Source organism: Eriocheir sinensis, chromosome 8 (assembly GCF_024679095.1).
Source record: "Eriocheir sinensis breed Jianghai 21 chromosome 8, ASM2467909v1, whole genome shotgun sequence".
In the NCBI taxonomy this organism is placed as follows: domain Eukaryota; kingdom Metazoa; phylum Arthropoda; class Malacostraca; order Decapoda; family Varunidae; genus Eriocheir; species Eriocheir sinensis.
Genome location: NC_066516.1, coordinates 17,054,991 through 17,069,058, shown reverse-complemented (window position 1 = coordinate 17,069,058; position 14,068 = coordinate 17,054,991).

Below are 14,068 nucleotides of genomic sequence, written 5' to 3'. Positions count from 1 at the left end.
CAGTTGAATTTACGGTAAAAAACGTTTGAATTTACTGATTCCTCTTTTAGCACATGATTTTTGGGAATCGTGTCACAAGTAGCAAATATGTTTGCTTTCGATTGTTCGTACATCGTGTCACATTAGTGACCTGAACGCAGAAAGTGTCGCAGAAATTTCATTTTACGTATGAATAGTGCCCGGTGTGTAGTGACTAAAACTAATACTTCAGTGAGATGTAAATGCTCCGGATATAACGAGTTATACATTATGAGTTACATTAACATCCATGCAATAACGTAATCGTACAGAAAATTCCCATTTTGCTTTCATATGTTATTCCCAAACTACAGAAGCCTCTATCTTATGGCCTTGTTGTGTGAAAATTTTTGGTCCGCCATTTTGTGGTGGTGGAGGCCCTGCCATGGACAGTGCCTAAGCGAGGCGGCGGCACCCAGCCGGGCTAGGCCTGTCCCGCGCCCGTCCGAGCTTGCGCGACCTCCCTCACTCACAGGATCACCTGTGGACCAAGAGATTGTTGAGTGGATATATTATCGAGTAAGAACATGAATTTGGAAACACACACACACACACACACACACACACACACACACACACACACACACACACACACACACACACACACACACACACACACACACTTTTCACACACACCCACACTAATGCAGAGATAGTGTTTACTGGCAAAGGTTTAACTAAACTCCAAACACAGAATTTACAAAGGCATAAAAACATGGCATGCATTTCTTCTCTCCTGATTCCCACCTGTGCTCTCATGGGTGCAATTATGCTTCCCTTTTTATAAAATTTCTTTTGGCACTTTCTTCAGCAGGACTCCAATTGCATATTTCTGTGTAACATTATTTCCAGATATTAATGAAGTTGCTCTTCACTAGTAGCAGCCACAACCGATAGTTTATTATTAACTGAGGAAGACTAACTGTCGGCCGTACCCAATATTGAAGTTTGTCAAAATCAAAGACTGGCGTTTTCTTCCGCTCACAGGTCAAGATGACAAGTTGTGTTGAAGTAAGATATAGCATAACATAATTAATTTCAAATGAATTTTAGATAGTTACATGTTTGTTATATATATATATATATATATATATATATATATATATATATATATATATATATATATATATATATATATATATATATATATATATATATATATATATATATATATATATATATATATATATATATATATATATATATATATATATATATATATATATATATATATATATATATATATATATATATATATATATATATATATATATATATATATATATATATATATATATATATATATATATATATATATATATATATATATACACTACTGACTCATATTCGGGAAGGTCATACTAGAGCACGTTCTGGACCATTTCTGAACTCTAAATCCTAGGCACAGGCAGCCTAGCAGTCCTTGAGTCAGGCTTGCTTTGCTCAGCGCCATTTGAACTTTGACTACGCGGCTACATTTGCTGCAGCGACATTGTGAGAAACTATAATTTGATGACTTATACTGCTCAGTCTCAAAAATAATTATGTTGGATCAAAGTTGCTACTAGTAAACAAAAGCAACGAGGCAGAAAGGTAATAGAATGGCTTCATGCTACAGAAAGTTATCCTTCTTAAAGCAACGTCACATTTGTAACGTAACTGTCTAGATATATTGCATTGTACGTGGCTCATGTTTAGCATCCCTTGAATTACCATTATTATTTTAGGTTCTCCCTATAGCGCCGGTAGGCTGTCGGAAAAGGTCTTTTGGACGGCCCCAGCCCCAACCTGTTTGTGGGGCAGGCAAATTTTATTTATAGTAGTTACTTGGTTGTAGCAAAGTTGAAAACTATTAGCTCAAGCAAAAGGCACCATAATAATTATCATTGAAATGTTGCACCTTGGGTCCAAGGAAAACTATTGCCTTTTGTGATTTTTTACAAAAAAATATCATTGGAAACTATATATATATATATATATATATATATATATATATATATATATATATATATATATATATATATATATATATATATATATATATATATATATATATATATATATATATATATATATATATATATATATATATATATATATATATATATATATATATATATATATATATATATATATATATATATATATATATATATATATATATATATATATATATATATATATATATATATATATATATATATATATATATATATATATATATATATATATATATATTTATTTATTTATTTATTTATTTATTTATTTATTTATTTTTTATACGTATACCACCTTCGGCAGGCGAAGGTTGCAAGGTGCTTCGCTGTGTATCGCATTTAGTCACTTTTTTTGAGTCAAGATTAGGAGCAGGACCATCCACACCTATACTTTTAATTTCTTTCAAGCAGCACTCGATCTTTCTCCATCAATGAAAAACATCCATCATCGTCCTGAACCAGAGGGAACGTTATTCCCCACGTTAAGGAAAAGGGCCTGCAGAAAATACTTAATCCTTGAGTTTTACAAACTGACTTCTCCAAAACCAATGGCAGAGGTCAAGGAAGAACCACACGAGCCTAACTCAGCGTGCTCTGCTCCTATAGATCAGCGGTGGTTACAAGTTTCAGATCTCTCAGAGTGTCAAAGGTTAAGGACCAGCAGTAGTGACGAGTCTCATTCTGCATAATGTCTGTCTTTCCCAAGGTCCAGAAGCCTTGAATCTTGAACACCGCATATATTTTTTTAATATTTAGTGCAAGCAGTCAATAAATACCTGGAAAGAATAAGCGGAGAGGAATCCCTCTTCATCAGGAGGTGAAACAGCGTGGAGTGTCAAGATGAATTTTTGGTAAAAAAATAACCTCAGCTCGATATCTACATGTCTGTTTCTAGAGCCATCTGGAACACCAAAAATCCAGCCTACAGACCGCCTCTCCGTCGAAGGCTAAACGTTACGAAGCGACAGTAAAACCTGTACACTACTTGAATATTCCACAACTCTTCTGTTGACGTGGTATCGCTTATCCTTTGCAACATGACGCTGTTCTCTGCTTCTTCACGAAACTTGTGTTATGCAGCACAGATATTTTGCAAAGATAATGTTTTCTCCATCATAATATTGATTAACACGGGAGGCATGGCGGCAGTTCCATGATTGTTTTTTAAAAGAGTAAATCATTTTGCACTGACATGTTGGCACCTCCTGCCCACTACCGAGCAGGTCACGGGCACAAGGCACTACTGGAAGTCTTTCGAAATTGTGTTGCAAGACGCTTTCCAAGCTCACAGCTTCCTTTGATAAAATTATACCTATTGATGTGCCTTTACTTGTGACAAGCATAAATGTACCAGTGTTTTAGCACGAAGTCTAGTAAAAATGAAGACTCGAAGCTGTTGCATATTTTGTCATAAAACATTATTGTTTAACCTGATATTCCTGAAAGCCTTGTTTAGTGTTAAGTGCCAGAGACATTAGCCAATACTTTTTTATATATATAAATAAAGACCATAGAGACCACTAGTTACTAAAATTGTAACCCTGCAACTTTAGTATTATTTATACTATCAACATTTATATGGTTTTATGAGACAGATCAACATTTCCTTTGTCAGAACTACTTTATCTTTCAGAAAGGTGTTTTAGGTGTTAGACTGCCAAAATAATATTAAGGGTCCGTCATCTTGTGGATATAGGCTCTGACATGGCAGCCGCATTCCCTCGGCGGTACGGCGGCACCCATCCGGGCCAGGCCTCAGTGCCTCAGTCTACCGGCGACGCTCCATATATTGAGGAATTATATTAATGCCTGAATTGAAAATTTTGCAACAGCAGTTAGGACTCAGACATGAGATAAACTAGTGCTAAACAGGTTACATTATGCTGAATGTCTTTGTGTGCCACAGTCTGATGGTAGGTAACCTAGAGAAGAAGTAATAGTAATAGAAGAAGAAAAAGAAGAAGAAGAAGAAGAAGAAGAAAAGACAAGAAAAGAAAAAAGAAAAAGAAGAAGAAGAAGTAAAAGAAGAGGAAAAAGAATGGGAATAGTAAAGGCGAAATATCAGGAGCAAAAGAATAAAGAAAGAGTAAAACAGGGGAAAGAAATTCAGGAGCAAAAGGATAAAAAAAGGAGAAAAGGGAAAAACAAATAAAGAAAAAAATGGATGAAGAAGAAGAAAAAGAAGAAGAAGAAGAAGAAGAAGAAGAAGAAATGGAAAAGAAAAAGAAAAGAAGGAAAAGAAAGGGGAATAAGAAGCAGGAGCAGTATAAGAAAAAAATCGAGAATGATTAGGAAAATCTTGGAAAATAAAAGATAAAAGAGAAAGCAGCGGCAGAAACAAAAACATTGATAGTAACAGCAGTGACAGCAGCACCACCACCACTATCATCATCATCACCATCATCATCAGTAGTCAGTAGTATTAGTAGTAGCAGTAGAAGAAGAGTGAGAAAGGTTTAGAAATAAAATAAATAAAATAAGAAGATGATGATGATGATGATGAAGAAAGGGAAGGATAAGTAAGAACAGAATAGAAAAGAGATGAAAAGGCAGACATATTAGAGAATAAATACATCAGGACAAATACTAAGAAAAGCAGTGACAACAAATACAGCAACATCAACAACAACAACATCAACAACAACAACAATAACAACAACAACAGCTACTACTACTACTATTACTATTACTACTACTACTACTACAACTACTACTACTTCTTGTAATAATAATAATAATAATAATAATAATAATAATAATAATAATAATAATAATAATAATAATAATGATAATAATAATAATGATAATACCGATACTAATACTACTGTAATACATATTTATACTGTTGTTACTAATACTGGTACCTCTTCTGCTACTATCAATGGTGCTAAGAAAATGCAGGCTATTTTACTAACAATAGTGTAGTTTTAACAGCTTTTTGCCCTGCGTGTTGCCATTTTGGATGTCAGCTGCTTCATATCTTCTCAGGCTTTTAATTCGTTCTTTTAATTCAGTAAATATTCTATTACCGAACCTAAAAATGCAACTTCCGTCGTTGAGTGGTTGGTGTTTTGACCTTTTTTTTAGATTTAGATTTTCTTTTAATAATGAACACCCTCTTGTCACCGCGCTCCCAGCTTAATTTCAACCTATTTGCCCTACACGCTCTTCAGTCACTTTTTATGCTCATCTTAACAATTTTCTCGCACGTTTATCCCCAGTTTGATTAAATGTGAGATATACTTCCAGGTGAGATTGTTTCTCTTATTAACAGAAATACGTTTGAAGGAAAAGTCAACACTCACCTGTTATCTCAGGCATTGTTTTTGTCCCTCTCTTTTATTCTTCTTGCTGTACTGTCACGTTATTTTATTATTCCCATACATATCTCACTTTCTAAAAGACTCTGTTTGTGTCTAAATCATATTTCCCCTTGATTTTCTATCATGGATCTCAATAATAATAATAATAATAATAATAATAATCCCATCATTACTACTACTACTACTACTACTACTACTACTACTACTGCTAGTGTCACCACTGTTCCTGTTACTACTACTGTTGTTATTACTACAAAATGGAGAAAAAGAAAATGCCATGAAAATGCACCTTTGGTCTTTGGATACTACGTGCAATATGTATTTTGGAATTTTATCTTTTTTTTTAATCTAATTTGCACTTGGAGACTCCGTATTTCAGTGTATTCCGAGTTCCTCTGAAATATAATCTTTATCCGAAAAGTCTGAAAAATCTAACACATCGTTTTATTCAGCTAAGAAAATCATTATATTGTATGCCTTGATGATGCTCCAATGAATCTGTTGTTCAGGTCAGTGGCAAGCTTGAGGTCCGCCCCATTGTTGTCTTGTTAGTTCTGTAAGTTTTGTTGATGTGTCTTAATCTTTCATAGCATTTCAGATTTACTTCACTACCATTATACTTTTATATTACATCTCGAGGTGCATTCAAACAACAGAGTGCAAATCAACAACACTGCACATCTGATTAGTTGAGTATCTGTCCAAAACATCATCAGACAGTTCTACAAAAGAAATATCAACCTTTTTTTTTTTTTGTATGTGAATTGAACCGAGACTGTTTAGTTGACGGTAAACTACTGATGACTGCTATTTCAGGATCGAAGCATTATCAACCCTGTTCTCTCTGGCTACATAGAAAATAAAATTGCGTGAGTGCGGTGTTGACTTTGGTCTTAAACATTTTCATTACTAAATTTATTGCAATTTGCATCTTTTCGGTAGCAGATACTGCAGCAAAGGTAGGCAGGTGTTTGTCTTGCTCTTATCAGTTGAAAAGTAGAGGAAGCCCGTATCTTCATAACTGCCATGTTAATATCTGGAGTTATATAAACAATACTCTAGTGAATTGGATCTCGAAAACCTGTCCGTTTCTAGAATGTAAAATGGCCCATAGATAACCATCGCCTGATTGGAAAAAAAATACACGAGGTAATCAAATTAGTTAAACCGTCTGAATAGGTATCACGACACTTGAAAGGATGAGGTAGAAACTTTAGCTGTTGATTCCTTCCTGGTGATGTGCAGCCACAGGCAAACAGTGCCGTACGACAAACACTATCTGCAAAGGTGCCACTGTTAACGTAGAATCAGTGAGCTGTATTAAGAACATTCAGTATATTTGTGAACCGTTCTTTCCCGTACGTTTACTTCAGAACTTAGGTGTATAAGCTAGGATAATCACACTGACATGATCTTCATAATAATAAAGCCCACACTGGCGTACGAAAGATGTATATTTACCCGCCAGTTTCGGTGGACACTTCCTCTCCTGCGTCTTATTATTAAAGATGGTGTTTGTGTCCACCAAAACTATATGGTGAATATACGTCTTTCGCCTGCCAGAGTGGGTTGTATTGACATTAGTTGCTGAAGAACAACCACTGTCTAATACATAGCACGTTATTTCCTTTGTCACATAGCAATTTATATATATATATATATATATATATATATATATATATATATATATATATATATATATATATATATATATATATATATATATATATATATATATATATATATATATATATATATATATATATATATATATATATATATATATATATTTTACATCTCAGAAATGACACAGAAATCTAAGGAATGTAACGCCTTGTGACACTGTAACACAATGATCTGACATTTTTCGCAATGGCGGCAGAACTTCAGGACATTAGACGGTTTCGGCTTCCAATGCTGAAGCGGTAAACTCTTGGCAGGAGCAGCCGTCTAGGCCTCTAAAGCACTCCATAAGGAAACAGTGCCACAAAAACACATCTCTGAGGTAGCAAGTGCAGTTTTTAGCGTGTGTGCTGTAGTTCATTGACATCATTATCTTACACATGTCTGTATACTTATTTTTCTAAGGTACGATTGAGAAACACTTTTTTAGGTCACAATGAAGTTCTGTTTTGTGTTCAAAAGGCGTAACCATAATCCAGAGTCTTTAGTTGTGTTAGATGTGTTTGGTGGGTCGTGTTGAATCAGAAAGGAGTGATATCACAAGGCAGCTAATTCATGATTATCACAATACTACCTGAGTTATCAAGTAGATATGTAAAAAGGTATTACACACTATTTATGTTATAGGGAATTGTTCAGTAGCCTAGACCTTCATCATAACTAAAATCTTTTAATGACTCAAGAGGTGTAGAGCATGTCATATGTCCGTATGGGCATACTCAAAAACTAGTAAATATCAGGTGTTATGTTCTCCCTGCCAACAGTGAGTCTTACAGCATACACCATCATGATCTGACGAGCCTTTGGAGTCCAGACAGGCCACGACCGCCATTTTGGACGAGCACCTGGCCGGCACAAGGCGGCCTGAGTGCCATGGAGCGGCGGCACTCACCTGGAGGCTCGTCGCCCTGCCGGCACTCACCTGCCTCACGCTGCACCTGTAACATGAAAGTCCTAGAGTATTTCTCAGGTACTTACACATTAAGCTACATTTTATTATGCCGATATCTTGTCAGTATTTATGAAACGTATTACCTTATAGCCGCAGGTTTCGCCCAGAAATATGTTAGTCAAAGAAACTAAGCCTAATATTTCTTTTATCGTTTTCATTTGGGTTTCATTATGACAAGTATCGCCTTGACACGTAAGCAGGAGCTTGTTATATACCCTGTTTCAGCTTAGCTTTCTAAATTTAGTGTTAATTTTGTATTTAAATTGTTTCCTATAGTCATACATTTTTGATGCGGTGCCGTATGCATTCAGTATCATCACCTTTTTAAGCAAGCTGCCCAGATTTGCCTAGATCCTTCTTTTCCTACAAGCTCCCTAGATTTGCCTAGATCCTTTTTTTCCTACAAGTTGCCTAGATTTGCCTAGATCCTTTTTTTCCTACAAGTTGCCTAGATTTGCCTAGATCCTTTTTTTCCTACAAGTTGCCTAGATTTGCCTAGATCCTTTTTTTCCTACAAGTTGCCTAGATTTGCCTAGATCCTTTTTTTCCTACAAGTTGCCTAGATTTGCCTAGATCCTTTTTTTCCTACAAGTTGCCTAGATTTGCCTAGATCCTTTTTTTCCTACAAGTTCCCTAGATTTGCCTAGATCCTTTTTTTCCTACAAGTTCCCTAGATTTGCCTAGATCCTTTTTTTCCTACAAGTTGCCTAGATTTGCCTAGATCCTTTTTTTCTTACAAGTTGCCTAGATTTGCCTAGATCCTTTTTTTCTACAAGTTGCCTAGATTTGCGTAGATCCTTTTTTTCTACTTTTCGGGAAATCGAAAAGCTTGTTTTTTTAATTCAGTTTATGATTTAGACATATGTTAAGACTGATTTTAGACACCCACCCTGGAATGACAACGTTAACTGTACCAGTGTGTGCGTCACGATGATGAAAAGTTGATTTAGTAAGGAATTTGGAAATCGCGGAAAGGTGACTCAGGCATTTTGTTTATAAAGGTGAAGGTATAAATAACAAATGCTTCATGAATAAAATATATACAGTGCTTCCACAGAGTTTTTTCTTAATGCCCTCTAACTCACAAATAATTTCCAGATAGCATTGTAAAGGTTACTGCACTACTTTCAGTCTAATTTAATGTAAAACGAATGAGTGACTGTATAGCGGTGGATTAAGGATCTGGTAGATACAAGGGGTTTAGGGCCTGCCGCCGCTAGGCCGCCTTGCCTCAAGCCACAAGGCAATGGGATAAACATTTCCTGCATTGTTTAAGTCGTGTGTGTGTGTGTGTGTGTGTGTGTGTGTGTGTGTGTGTGTGTGAGAGAGAGAGAGAGAGAGAGAGAGAGAGAGAGAGAGAGAGAGAGAGAGAGAGAGAGAGCGCTCTCGCAACAGAGATGAGGGAAAGAGAAAAAGTAGTCTCCAGAAAAGTCAAAGATTTCTTAATACGTCTAGAAACGTCTCCAGACGAATAGACAGATCTTTTAAGGCTGATTTTAGACACACACCCTAGAATGACAACGTTAAATGTGCCAAAGTGTGCGTCACGATGATGAAAAGTTGATTTAGTAAAGGATTTGGAACCACCAATCTAGTTAATATCTACAAGTGATGTAAAACACTGCTATAGAAAGCACAAACGAAACGGTTTCAGTTAGCTATTTTGACAAGAAAATCTTCAATTAGCCTTAAGGAGAGCACTAACGACCTTTTGAGCTTTCTAAGATGTTGATTTATTTTTATTTTGAAACATTGTTATCCTAATTTTGCCCCTTAAGACGAACTACGTTCTCAGGTATACTTTAAATGTAAAGAAAATTTGGCTTTTAGTGTGGTGTTAAGACGTAAGCTAATATTGCTTTTGTTAACTATTTTCCTAAGTTTCCAACACCGACACATACACAGCGAGATGATGCAACAGTTGATGCCCCACGGAGTCCAAACACATTTCAGAGAGCTTTGTTGTCTCATGCCATATGTTCTTTGGCTGACTGTATTCAGAATATCAAAAATAAAAAAATAAAATATAAGCAAAGGTGGTCGTGGGCACCTGGGCAAGACTTCGACATGGTGACTGGGTAGCGCGTGAGGCCTTGGTATATTACTTTTGGGCCCTGTTGGGTCACGACCGAGACCCATGCAAAAGGGGATCTTTTTCGAACATTGTGGGCATAAGGCCGTGTGGACAAGTCTCTTTGATCCTGTAGAAAAGCTGTCTTTCTTTAAGATAGTTTTATGTTGTCTGTATTCTTTTTGTCGATATTGAGTAAACAAAACTTGTCTTCTATCCTGTGTTTTTTGTATGTATTTTCTCATTCTTTGGAGTCATCATGATGCACTCTTTGGAAAATGTAAACCCAAATTACTTCCATCCATTATTCCAGCCTACATTTACGATTGGTTAAACATAACTGGAAGATAAAACTGCTTTTTAAAGTCTCTAAGGTTTCAGGTTTTGTCTATTATCGTTGTTTATTATGTTTATTTTTATTTTATTTCCTCTTCAATAGGTTAAGCTCATAAACACTGAAAACCTTGGTAATATATCAGGCTCAGTAGTGTTTCTTGTCAATGCTGCTGTGTTTCTAAGATTTTTTTTTCCCTGGATGTGTTCCGCTACAATCAGTTCAGCGGCAGCCAAGTGATGTCATAAGCTACACAGAGACAAGATTATGTTTGTGTCTGTTCTCCTCTTCATTAATATTGTTAATTTTGCGGTTGTGCTCCATCCCAGGCATCATGGTAGCAGCTGAGGCCAGGCAGGAGAAGTCGAAGACGTCTCAACTTCGATCTCTCCGAAAACCTTATATGTTGTGTTTGATTTTGACGCCAGTTAAAAAAAAAAAAGTGTAGCTTTATACCACGTCTACAACTTTATATTATAGTTACGGTAATTATAACAAAAGAAAGCATGAATGAGTGAGAAATACTGTTTGATCAGGTCACAGAACATAGAACTATTTCAAGATTGACAACACCGGTTACGTGCTTAAAACAAACAGCTACTTTACCCCATTAGATCATATAAAGTCATCCTCGAATGAATGCATCATCTAAGCCTTCTTCAACTCAAGATTTTGTCTTTTAAGAACTCTTGATAACGTTGCTGGTAAAATAAAGTGTTAGCCCACATAATAGTCGGTGAATCCATTCTGGCGACAGCTTTGTGTGGCTCGCTGAAACACGATTCAAGTCACAGAAGTTTTATTTCAATCCTGTTTTTCTTCTAAAATGTTAATTATATAACATAGCTGTACTTCTAACGGCCTCCACTGGTGCATAAAAATAGTCGCTACATTGTCTAGAGTTCTAAAAAAAAAAACTCTGCTCACTTCTTTAGAAAGTCCATGGACAAAGATATCGCTGACAGTGTGTGAAACGATGTCTGAGGAAGCGGTGCATGTATCTGTAGAATCTGCATCACAAGTATAAGGAAAATATTTATTTCCTTATCAGTTTATCATCCATTACAGTATATAAAAACCTAACTCCTCATGTGAGACGTTAGCATAAAGTGTTATCCCTTATATAGTGATAATGGTAAAAAAAATTAACGTACAGGCATATATATATATATATATATATATATATATATATATATATATATATATATATATATATATATATATATATATATATATATATATATATATATATATTGATTACAACATGCCAGGGGCCGCCATTTTAAAGGTTCTGCGGCAAAGACACGGCGAGGCCATGGAAGGGTGTCTGTGGCACTAGCGGCCAAGCCCTCCACGGCCCACACCCATCGTACCTGTTGGCCATCAAGGGACAGGTGTGGGTCGGGGGTGGGGGAAGGCTGTTTCTTCACGTGACTCTATTTATGGCTGATCGGTGTAACACATCTTTTTACGTTATTTGACTTTTCCTACGTTTTACATTTATTTATTCTGATTTAGCAATCGCACTAAACAAATCACAAAAAATAGCATGTGTCCTCTCCCTAATTTTAATACGTCCTTTATTTGTAACGTTCTCCAAAACATGCTTGAAAGAATCTCCACAGTCATAACCCAAATATTCACAAAAGTAACAGCTTTACAAATGAAAAGTGAACAATTTTTATGAAGATTTTATCAATGTATACATTGACTAATATAGTCTAGACCCCTGCAAAGGCAAGTCGAATCCAAACCACAAATAAAAACATACAAACATCACTGGTATATGATTCACCGCGCATAATACCCCGAGTGCCACGACAGGAGTCTTATAACCTCTTGACACCCACAAGGAACGGTAGATGTGTTTTTCTCAAGGACAAGCAGTTTCGATGTCCACCCTTACTAGACATGTAGCTTGCCCAGTTTCTTTTTTTTTTTTTGGGGGGGGGGGGGGAGCGACTTATTTGTTACTTTTATATGAAATTAGCTTTAGTACCATTTTTTATGTGCAACCTCCAATGTGAAAGGCAATTACAGAAGTACTCATGTGTGCCTAGCTAAGTCGGTTGTTTAGGCTTGTTTTTTTTTTTCTTTTGTCAGTGAATGATAGCTAGATTTCCTTTAATTAGGGGGAATAGAATGATAAACCATATGAGTTAGTAACTGAAATCAAAAGGTTGCTTAAACAATTTGATTTGATATTCTTTAGCTTCTGGTTTTGCAACATGTTGACTCTCCACACACCGCAGATCACACAGCACATGTTAACACCTGCAACACACGCCACTTCCTTTCTCAGCACATGGACATTGCATATTTTTTAGTTACACCCAGAAACACATATGACCTGCTCGCCGCTTCACAGGTACACACATCGGGCAACACACCAGCAACACAATCATCTGCACGCCACCCACAACACATCACATCATGCCTCGGAATTTAGCATGTCACGTTATGATCTTGTCTTTTCTGGGTAGTCTACAGAAAGTGTTGCATTCAGTGCTAGTCAAGACTCGTTACCTGAATTATATGCAAAGTGTAACTGATGTGAATGATGCTGGAAATTCCTATTATTTCAGCCAAAAATAAGAGACATTATCCCTTACCCTACACAAAAAAAATACAAACATGGATAGGTTCGTTGTTTCTTATTGTTTCCGCTAGGCTGACAAATGTGTAAGTCCAAGCGTGAAGTCATCAAGATATGAAAACTTAGGTTTAGGATGAACAAAGAAGGATCTAAATTTAAATCAAGAATAAATTGTCAGGATATATATATATATATATATATATATATATATATATATATATATATATATATATATATATATATATATATATATATATATATATATATATATATATATATATATATATATATATATATATATATATATATATATATATAAATGGTGCTGCTGCTGGGGCAGCTCATGCTAATGCTGGTGCTGATATTATTATTTATTAATATAATTTTAAGATTACTTCTGTAGCACTGCTGCTTGTACTACTACTACTATTACTACTACTACTACTACTACTACCACTACTAATACTAATACTACTACAAACAAAAATTACATCTATGATAGTGCTGCCGCTACTACTACTACTACTACTACTACTACTACTACTTCTTCTACTACTACTACTACTACTACTACTACTACTACTACTACTACTACTACTACTAATAATAATAATAATAATAATAATAATAATAATAATAATAATAATAATAATAATAATAATAATAATAATAATAATAATAATAATAATAATAATAATAATAATAATAATAATAATAATAACTAAACAAGCAATACCGCCACCATCGCTACCGTTACAGTCAGTGCAACCGCTGTCATGAATTTGATAATCACCGCATTATTGACCCAAACATTACGATTGCTTTACATATTAAGTCTAAAACGATTGAAGTTATTGTATTTTTCCTAATCTTAGTGTATTATTTAGTGGAAAAATATAATTTCGTAATAATGGTATATGAAATCACAGTACTACTTACATAGCAAGACTTTTGGCTTGCCATACTTTTGTTCTTAGTGGCATAATTGTGAGCCTTGATATGTATTGCAAAAGCAGAGGGTTAAAAGTAAGTTTGTTAATGAAGCTACGAAGTGTTTATAAGTCGGAAGAAAAAAAATAGAAAGTTTCTAATGT